The following is an 11,172-nucleotide window of genomic DNA, read 5'->3' on the forward strand; positions in this document are numbered from 1 at the left end:
TAGCCTGTTTTGGTTCTGCTCTGACTTTGCACTGGTTCACAGTCCCATTGTGCTGAAAGCAGATAAGCTGCTTGCTGCAATGTTGAATTAGTTTCCTATTATCACTAATTATTGTTAATAAATTGATCTGTCAAGTTGTCTGAAGTTGTGGATTAGTCACAAACGTCAGTTATTCTGTTATTCTGTAAAGTTAATCAGTCAAAGTTTATTTATATTTGACATTCAATTGTGCCATTTAACAAAGTCTGGGCTGGAGGTAATCCTGCACACACACACACACACACACACACACACACACACACACACACACACACACACACCCCCTGTGATATGAAAAGCATATGTGCTAAAGTTGTGCCAAACTGCCCATGCAGTCATCCATCAAAACTGTAGAAACCCTCCTGTGGGGCCTGGATCCCCATCAGTGTCAGACTGGAGTTTTGCTTCCACACATTTTGACAAACACACACTAAGTTGTTTTCTCTCCCTTTTTTCCTCTCAATCTTACCTGTACTTTGAACATAAGTCATGAAGTGCGTTTCCATCCACCTTTTTTTATGTTAAAAACAAGTTGAAACGCAAACATTTCAGGAAAAAAAATATCGCAAAAAAAAAAAAAAAAAAATCAGTTATTAATAATCAGTGATCAATAACCAGTAACATTCCTTATAAGGCGGTAGTTCCTGTGATGTCACTGACCTGCGAGGGCATCCTGCTTTGTCCAACGTCCTGAAGACGTGTTGGAAGAGAGGACAGCTGGTCAGACCGCTGATCATGTGACCATTAGAGCGTTTCCAGTACTGCTTCAGGTCCGACTGGTACTGCAATACCTGTAATAATACTGCAGTATAAAAGCAAAATACTACAAAGTTCAATGGAAATAGACTCAGCAAACAAGTCATGACTTGATGATGGTTATGTAACTTTCACCTCTCCCCACCATTGAGGCTGTCAAGAAAACTGTGGCTGTTAAGTGAACTGCAGTCAGCATCCTGTTGCTCGTGCTCACACTCTGTAGGCTATATCAGCATGGGCTTTCGCCAAAAGTGAAATAAACAAGACTTCAAGTCTCTTTTCTTCAGTTTTGAGGGCATACCTGTGTGACTGTGAGTTGGACTCTGTTTGTGCCACGGGTAATCACTCAACATTTTCTGCAATAATAAATATGCAAATACAGACAGAGAAATAAATAAAACATCAATAAGATGACGTGTACTCTGTAATTCAACAGAACAATGTAACCTTAGAAAAGAAAATGGAAACTAAGATTTTTAGCCTCTCTACACAAAATGTAGTCAGCAGCCTATAGCCCATTTTCACAATTGGCAGGCAGGACTGTACTAAACCTGGGATATCTGACATTTGTTGCTGACAGTACTGTAATTGTGTTCCCCTTTTCTGCTTTAAAGATAAAATAATGGGAAAACGTCCACCCAGTGAAATGTTTTTTTCCCCTAGAGACCATGATAATGAATTGTCAACTGTAAGATTATGGTTTCACTTGAGACTAGAGTGCTGTTGTGAGATTTATCAAGTGTTATAATGTGTCCGCACTGCATATGTGCAAGGTAGTATATCATTTAAAAATGTATGTTGAAATTGTAATCCTGCTAATAACCCTAATTTTTATTAAATCTAACTGTAATCATCTTATTTTTCTGTATTTTCAGGATACATTTTTTATATCCTGATTACTTAACTCTGTTACATGTAATCTGTTACTCGCCTGTCGCCAGTGACAGCAAATAACAGCAGGTCAGAGTAAACAGGGTGTCGTCCAGAGAGGGATTTGGCTGAAGACAGAGCTGTACTGCATATCACTTTCTTAGGAGTTTCATGTGGGCCTTTTTGTCAACACTGTCTACAACATGAGCTTACACCACATTTGTTTTTTTTAGTTCTTTGGGAGGGAGATTTATTTCTGCGGCATGCTTTCTGCATGCTATAAATTTGTAGTGCACAGATGTTTCAAAGTTGCTTCCATCAACTTGCTTCTATCAGGACTGAAGTTCCCTCCCTATACGTGGCACCAACAGGTATATGAGATCTTTATTGTGTGCTGCCCCACCGTATACATTCCATATATAACTTGACAGCCTTCCAAACATGAACGCTCTGAAGATAGTTTTCCTCATAGTCCACAGATTTATTGAAGTTTCAAAGAAAGGTAAACCTAAAACATACAAAAGGCATAATCAACACTATGCTTGCTTTTAACATGTACAAATACACAATGTAAATATATCAATTACATTTTTAATATGAATTAAATCACCTTGCTTTTTACTGTTGGAAATGTATGGCATCATATTTCACAGTAACCCTAATTAGCTCCAAGGTAGTTTTTAACAGTTAACCTGTGCTTGTAATATTGAAGTTCCCCAAAGGGGCGGTCTCATTAATGTTTTAGATCAGGGGCCTCAAACTGCTGGCCCAGGGGCCATTTCTGGTCCTCCATCCCCCTTCTTTTGGCCCATGGCACAACACAACATAATCCAGCCCAGAGGATTTTTTTCTTGCTGTTATATCAATGTGAACTGCCCCTTCATATACAATTAAAATAAAAACCCAATTCTAATAATAATTTTTAAAGGTCAAAGGTGCCCACAAATGCATGCAAACAGTTGATAAGAATAGAGCAGGGAAATAATGCATATGCACACTTCACTGCCGTTTAGGCGACCTTCATAAATGAGGCCTCCTCCTGCAGGAGTGGGTGGAGAGACTCACCTGTCAGTGTATAGGGGAGGGGTTCAGAAAATGGGAGGTTTTAAAAGGGCTGGGTGTGCTCTTCTCAAATCCTTTGTTTGAGACCAAGTTTGATGTAAGATTCTCTGCATTTGTTTAGATCTTTCTTTGAGTTATGCTTACATGTTCACTTATCCTGCTTTTTTTTAAAGATCAGGGTGTATTGTTTTGGTTTGATATACCTGAGAAAGACAAAATTATCTTTAATTTAATTTTTAAAGTCATCTTTTTATCTCTCAGTCTTTCATCTAACCCACAACCCTCTCTCAATAAATGGTTAAATGGCTCTTGGATCCTTTAAATGTTAAAACCAGTTGGAGGTTCTATGGTCCAGTCATATTACACTATCAGACAGTAATAATCTAATTTAACAGTCTCTTTCACTTAGATACACATGATTATACAATAATTAATAATAAAATGAAATAGTTGAACTAGAGCAGCAAATATATGCAACAGAGCACCAGGAACAGAGAAGTGGCGCCGCAGAAAGGGTCATGTCTTTTGGCCAGTAGATGGCGGTATGTTATGTATTGGTTTATGGAAAAAATAGACAATTCAATAGGTTGAACCTATGTGGGGTTTTTTTGACCGCACTAGTTTGTGCCCAGAACTTCCTTATAGAAAACTCTATGCGACTGTTTTCAGGTCACATCAGGATCACACCCAAGTTTGCTAATAATTTTCACTTCAGTAGATGTACCTGAAAAAATGCTGTTGTCCGGAAAACAAATGTCCAATTAGTCCAAGTGTGAAAAGGGCCTCAGCTGATACACATGAAAATGTTTGGCAGCCATTAAAAGATAAAAGCTGTTTGAACACATAGAGGTTTGTGAGATTGCAGGGCATTTATATCATCCTTGGCAGGTGGAAGGGTGTGTTTCCAGAACAGAAGAGGTACTCAAAGAGGTTCCGCCTTGGTGTAAAGTGGGATTGACGGAAAAAAGAAAAGGGAAAATGAAAGACTTTTTTTTTGCCTTTCAGGTATCAACAAAGTTTTCAAGACACAGGGGCTGCATGCACTACTCAGGGCTGAAAAATACTGCAAACTCCCCTGCATGTTTATCAGGTAAATGTATTCTTATCCACTCTCTTGGTCTTTCCAATGCTTTGAGCCACACTTTGGAGCCTTCAGCAGCAATTGGAATTTGCTCAGTCTGTTGGTGTGACGTCCAAGTTATGAACATTGTCCATTTTTTTATGTGTATGCAGTATATATATATATATATATATATATATATATATATATATATATATATATATATTTTTTTTGTTGTTGTTTGTTTTTAAGATAAGATTAAGACAAGCATTAATATATCCACCCCCCAGAGGGGAAATCTGGGTGTTTCAGCTGCACAAAGACAGCAATTAGTTCAGATAAATAGTGGAACTTAGAAAATAATTATATTAAGTGTATAAAATGAGAATAAAGTCAAACAGAAACTAGACCAAGACCAATTAAACTACACATACAGTTTAACTAATGGTACAAATACCTTCTCAAGCAAAGTGATAAATAGATGAGATTTTATAGACGCAAGTCATGAAAGGAAGATGTATCTAAGGCGAATGTGTGTCTATGGCAGTGAAGGGCAGTGGTCTTTTTAGTTAAGACCATCTATCATCAAGAATAAGGTCTTCATCAGCAAAAAAGTAAATGGGAAAAATGTGATTTAAATAATATCAGTGTATCAATAATACAGCGAGTTACATGTCGTATTAGACTACAATTCATTTGGAAAGCATTCTATGAAACTAAAATTTCATGTCATTTTCTAAGCTGATACAGCATATTTAATGGCATCCACACATTTTTGCTGAATTTATTATGTCCCTCATCCACATCAGTCGCATAGGAAAGGACACACGAACTGCTGCAGAGATGTAGCTGTGAACTGGCAAAGCTCAGAGGTTTTAACTGAAATAGAGTAGTGATTCAGTGATTTAGCCCTCTGCTGCCCTCTGGGTCTCTCTGGTGCTGCGATTAACAGGGAGAAAAATTTCCTATTAAACATGACCACCAGGACTCCTATATGATCTCCCCCTCCCCTTTTTGACAAGGCACTGGACCAGTAATGCACATCAGGCTTTATATAGCACCATGTGCCAAGAGTGTGAAAGCTGCCCACATCCATTCATCAACATGATGTGATGAGGCCACCATGTGTAGGAGTTGGTTAGATAATGATGTCTGAAGTATGAAGTATGACATCTAGCCAGATGAGAGGGGAGCAATGTAATAAACCTGCCACAAAGGGTAATCAGCTCTGTTGAGATGTGTTTGTGTGTATTACAAAGTGTTAAATATCTATATATAAAAAGTCTCTGTTATGTTTCAATATCACTATTTAAGTGTGGCCTGTGTGGCCGTAATGCACCTGAACAACAAGGAAAACAAAATTGTTGGGCCGATTAAACTGGAGAGACAACATTGGTAAATTTACATCCACATCACCACTAAAGCACAAAATGCTAAAACTGCCCTGAGTGTGGCAATCAAAAAACAATGTCACCCAAATCAAAAGCATTTATCCTCTGTATGGTGGTCATTTTAGGACATTTTAGACCGATCTTGTCAAGCTCAGCTTTGGCTCAAGTTTGCTCAGACTATGGTTTAATCCAAATGTCATAATTGTATCATCATATCATGATGCGTCCACTTGCATGAAGTCTGCTGGTTGTAGGGAGGTTACAAAATGTTCTATGAGATGGGACTTACAACCTCAAGTGTTTCATATGAACTGAAATACCTCATCCTGTAAATTTTTCGGTTCCTAACTATTGATTGACAGCTATTGCATGATATGTATTATGTGGTCTTATTCACATTAAACCTTCATCTGAGGATCCTCACACCACAGAGAGAACCAACCTTTCGCACATCTTTGCAGATTAAAACAAATCTAAATTATTCAGCATATATTCTATGTGTACATCCTTGATATTTTGTACAGACCATGCCAACGTGATGGTTCCATTGAAAAGAATGAGGGGGCTGTGTGTTTTGATGCAGTGTTAATGTCGGTCTAAATGTGCTTTGCTTTAATTTGTCAGTTTTAGCTGTCCTCTGAGCTGAATGCTAATGTTATCAGCATATTACCGTAGCATGTTGGCACATTAGCATTAAGCTTTAAGTACAGCTGAGGCCGATGGGAATGCAGTCTATAGTTTTAGAGGTGTTCTTTAATAAACTGTTAGAAAAGAAGAAAATGTGACCATTGGTGATTCTCTGGAGATCACAAATGTCTGTGCTAATCCATGGCTATCCAACCAGTAGATGTTAAGATATTTTTCTCTGGAGCTAAGTGACGGACAATCCCACTGTGCCTGTCTGGCTGAAAACAAGCTGTAGTGATCTTCGCCATGGTTGATCGACTGTGATTCTGGCTGCCATAAATGTGCTACATTTTTGATTTTATTGTCATTATACCTGAAACAACCACTGTAAATAACTTTTAGCAGCATATTGTTGCTGATGTACAGCTCATGGCTGTGTGTGATTATTTCTTTTCTCACTTTGATTGTCAAAACCAAGATGCTTTGTGATGCTTCTCTCCCTCAGTTTGTCAGACAATTTTCTCTTGGGTGATTATGTTTAGCCCGTCCCTGGCTGAAAGATGATTGTGTGGATGATTTCAATCTGAAATGAGTCAATTTCCTGTTGCAACTGTATTCTGTTGAAAGATAAGACAGGAATCTAATGCAAACAGGATCATCGTGAAAAATGAAACGCCCTGAAGATTCACGTTTAGGCTCTACATTATGCTGCAGGCTTTTGTCATCCATAATGCCACTGTCTTTACATGACTTGCTAAGATGTGAAGAGGCTAACTTGGAAAAAATAAGAAAATCTGCACAGAATGGTAAATTTTCTTGTAAAACTATAGGGAAACCAACCAAGCGAGATATGTAGAAAAATATATAAATTACAAAGCTTTCCAGATTTTAAGTTCTCCTTCACATCCTATGTTATAGAAAGTAATATTGATCACAATTGTGTAAAGAAAGTTGTTCCTGTCAACTGACTAGAATACAACTTTGACTTATTTACGAACCAAATGCCCCTTTAAACTGTGCAATATTGGGCTGTCTGAGATTGTGGTAATCCTGGGAGATGTGTTAAAATCTTGGACCACATATTGAAAAATGGTAGTCCTAGATCTCACTGAGATACATCTACCAATGGATGATTTGGGGTTTTGGCCCCTCTCTGTTAACCTTGTGAGGCAGCAGGATCATGCAAGAATCCATTTTGCCAGGTTTCAAGCTATGCACTTGTCCAACCACTAAGGTACTGGACTGATCAGCATCCTACAAGGAACTACTGGCAGCTACAGCATGATCTACAGATGTTATTGAACCCTAGGCGACCTGTGTGAGAAGTGACGAAACTGCTAGCATTGGTTACGTCAGAACTGGAGAGTATTTGTCTATTAAAGGAAGCGCAAAGAACAGAGTGGAAGGCTTTTCTCAATGTTTTCGATCTTCTCCTGACTGGTTTCAGTAAGAGTTGTTATGCAATCTGTCTCGTTGATCTAATCGTTTGAAGTTCACAGTGATAAACATGTAGACAGATGGTTCATCCAATTACCTGCCATGTATTTTTTTTATAAGTGTCTGCCATTTTCCGAACAGTTTCCATGGACAACTTTGCAGATAATTCTGTGTAACAAACAGTCTGGTGCAGTAAGGTTACCTCTCTGTGTCTTTAATATTGTACACTTTGTAAGAAAATCAAAGACAATTTTACCCATTGTGGGCAACTCAGTCTTTTAACTAACCAGTGATGCATCAATATTGGTATGTGCCCTGATACTGACCTTAATACAAGGACAGGGTATGTTAAACAAACTTAACAAATATAGTGACCAGCACAACAGCTGTCCCTGGGACAAATTGTCTTAGTCCTCCTTTGTTCCGCGCAGGAGTTGTAGTGCGATTTTAAACTTATGAGGATGAGAGCAATGGTGTTGGATCTTTCTCAGCAGATCATCTTAGGGGAGATAAAAAACATCAATGCATCCCTATAAACTAGCCAGACTGAATTATTCATGACGACAAACACACTGTTTCCAGCTTCTCAAATGTGAGGATTTGCTGCTTTGATATCATTGTAAATATAATATCTGGTTTTGAACTGTTGGTCGGGCAAAGCAAACAATTTCAGGGCAATGCTTGGGAACTGATGTTTTGATTTAATAGACTAAAAGATGAATCAATCCATTCTCCTGCCCTCTCTTTCTTTCTCTTTGTAAAAGTTTCCTGTAAAAGTTTCCATTAGAAGTCATTTGACTCGGGTTCTCTAAAAAGATGTGCTAACATTGCTAAAAAGTAATCTGTCTCTTGTCCTTGAAACAGTGGCATGAGATTAAGAAAGCTAATAGCTTGTTATAAATTTGTTGTATTTGTTGAAAAATACACTTTATGCTCAGTATTATTGTCGTCTAATTACGACACTAAAACATGGGAACTGGAAAATAATATTATATAGTATGTAAATACATTTTCAGAATAAGCAGAATTTTAAGAATGTTGCTAAGATAATGGTAGGGTCTTTCGTGGCTTTATGCTCTTCCTTACAAATTGTGCATTTTCAGGATACAGGGTTGTCCCTAGAAAGTGTAGTGGGTTAAGAAACATGAGTAGGCAGACAACAAGACAAGTTATAAACAAGCCAACAATATTTTAGCTTTCCACTTCATTTTAAAAACGAAAAAATCCAGAAGTAACTCATTGTTTTCCTCAACATTGTTCAGGAAAACAATGCTTTACGTACTGAGGGTTGTTGAAAAAGTTGAAGCAGTAAGTTAGGGGATAATGGTAGCACCGGAGAGAACTGCTGAGGATGCAGCATGTTTGGTGGCTGAGCTCTCACCTTAATGAAAGCTGTGGGTAGGAAAGGCAGCAGGAAGAGGGATGAACAGCAGGACAAGGCCTGGTGTATGGACACTGTTCAAGTCAGCTCACCATTTGACCGTGATGTGCTCAGGAGGAATTCAAGGTCTGAAAGAGAAGTGTGATTTGTAACGTTGACCGAAGCAGGTGGCTGGAAGAGACGATCGCAGCCTGTTGGCTCAGCAGTTCAACCTTCTGATAATATTTTCCCCGCAGCTACACCATCTGGGCTTTGTTTTGTTTTTAATACAGTTTAACAGTGGTGCCACAAATATCCCAGTACTATCAGCCAATAAACTCACTGCATAATCAAAGTGTCACACTGCCAAAACAAAGTGAGTGCATGCTATTTCAGTGAATCTTAATCTAGAATGTAATGAGTGGAGTTTTATTTATTAGTACTTTCTGCTACTTTTGGACCTTAAACGAGTACCTCTTCAAATTGATGCAACAAAACCAAGGGTGAACCTATTTTGATGCCACCCATCGGTTTGTAGAGTAAGTTTTAAAGCCTTGAGTTTGGCATAATGACTGTTGCCATGCCAGATTTTTGGAGCCAGCAGCAAGGATGCACTATGAGTTGAGGTGCACCCATGTTTTGATTCGTCTGTAGCAGGAAACAATGGCTTGCTTGGTCAGATAAATGGAAACTGATTAACAGAGCACTAACGAATGTTTCTTAAAATTTAGGCTGGAAATTGGCAAGGCAGTAACAGAATCTTGATTCACATTTGATCACCCTAAATCAGACCCTGCTTGGTCTATTTTACTTTAAATGGGACTATAATTTACAAAATGAACATGATATTGTATGGTAGAAAACTTGAAACTAGCGTTTAAGACCATAAGCTCATTCGGAAACCATTTACTAACGTAATAAAACAAGCAAGAAGTAGGCTCTTTTTCATTAGAGTTAATACTATCTGACTTCTGTTTTTGGATCCCATGGAGCTGCCCCTACTGGCCATTAGAGAGAATGCAGGTTTAGGACACTTACGTGTTGGCTTCACTTCAGAGACCCCAAAGCTCTGTCCACTAATTATATACAGTCAATGAACAGAAGCAGAGACATTTTTTTTATTCCTTGCATTCCTCTTCAGGCACCCATGATGCAGTTTGACTGCAGACAGTTCAGTCAGATTCCGGTGTGTTATGCTTGTAGCGGCTAATGTATCTGTGATCTGCTTGCATTAGTAGCAGGCTAGAGAGCCAGATATTTTCCTCAGGAGTTGGTGGAGAGCAAAAACGGAGCTCAAAAGAGAGTAATAAATGTTAGGGTGTTTTATACTGTTAAGCACATTCAGTACGGGGCACAAACTACTAGCTGCCTTTTATAGTCTTCATGTGTGTCAACAGTGGGAGGCAGAACTAAGCAAAATAGAAGTGTGTTCAATCAACTTGTGCATAAACCAGAAGATATTGACTTCTAAAGAAACCTGGCTGTGTGTCACATCCTGTAGATCAGTGGCTCAATTAAGAACTAAATCTACATTTAGATCCACCCTCTCCAAAACTGTCATGGGAAAAGAATGGCTTTTTCTTAAAAAGGTATTGAGCAATTTATTTACAACTGACAGTAACTAGTGAAGTGCGACCGCATATGGTAAATTGCAATGGTCGGAAGTAGAAAAAAATCTATTCACAAATACTAAGGAGGTATAACAAATTAGAGTATTGATGCACCTGAAAAAGGGAAGAGATAATTTATTCCAATGTGAAATATACTGCTATGTGATATGCTTCTTTTGGCTTTAAAGCAAAATGTGTTGCTGGGTGAGGGGTCAGTATGAGTCAGAAAGAGTTTTGAGATACAATCCCTTCCCAAGTGACTGCTGAAATTTTTTAAACAAGACAAGTCGGACTAGAAATGGTAAAATAACATGTTTTACATCCCAAAAGGCAACATCATTTTCATTCCAGCATTTCTTTGTTGATTTTCACATTGATTCTCAAGAAATAGGTGTTTCTTTCTTTTAAAAGTTGACATGTCACCTCTAATTCAACTCTAGAGGTGACATAATTCTCCAATAGCCCGCCTGTTGTATTAATCATTTTTATTAATAGTTGACAGGGAAATAACGGCTCTGTATTTTCTTTCTTTGTGAGTTTTTCTTTCTTTGTAAGTGGAAAATAAATTGGAGCTGGATTCATGGTAACAGTGACATTGCCAATCCTAACAAGTACATAAGAAGATAGTTTACTTTTAGGTGAAGCTGCAGAGTGATAAATGGTCTGTATTAGCATCAGAATGGGCTGCTAGCCAGTATGCCTGCTGGAAAAGGGAGTTTTAATCTGACATTTTTTCAGAGTCAAAGCTGCTCAGAAGGTCAGAATAATCCCACTGGAAGAGTTAAACTTTAGGAAGTTAAAGGAATTTTGCAGAATATGAATAAAATATATGCCTTTTTGTGATAGGACTGTGGCATTTATAATCTTGGAAAATACACCTGGCTTGTAGACTCCTTTGAACTTAAGCAGTCAGGTTGACTCAGTAAAGCTGGGGAGATTTTTATTAATCTTGTATGTTCT

Source organism: Dicentrarchus labrax, unplaced genomic scaffold, assembly GCF_905237075.1.
Source record: "Dicentrarchus labrax unplaced genomic scaffold, dlabrax2021, whole genome shotgun sequence".
NCBI classification, from domain to species: Eukaryota; Metazoa; Chordata; class Actinopteri; family Moronidae; genus Dicentrarchus; species Dicentrarchus labrax.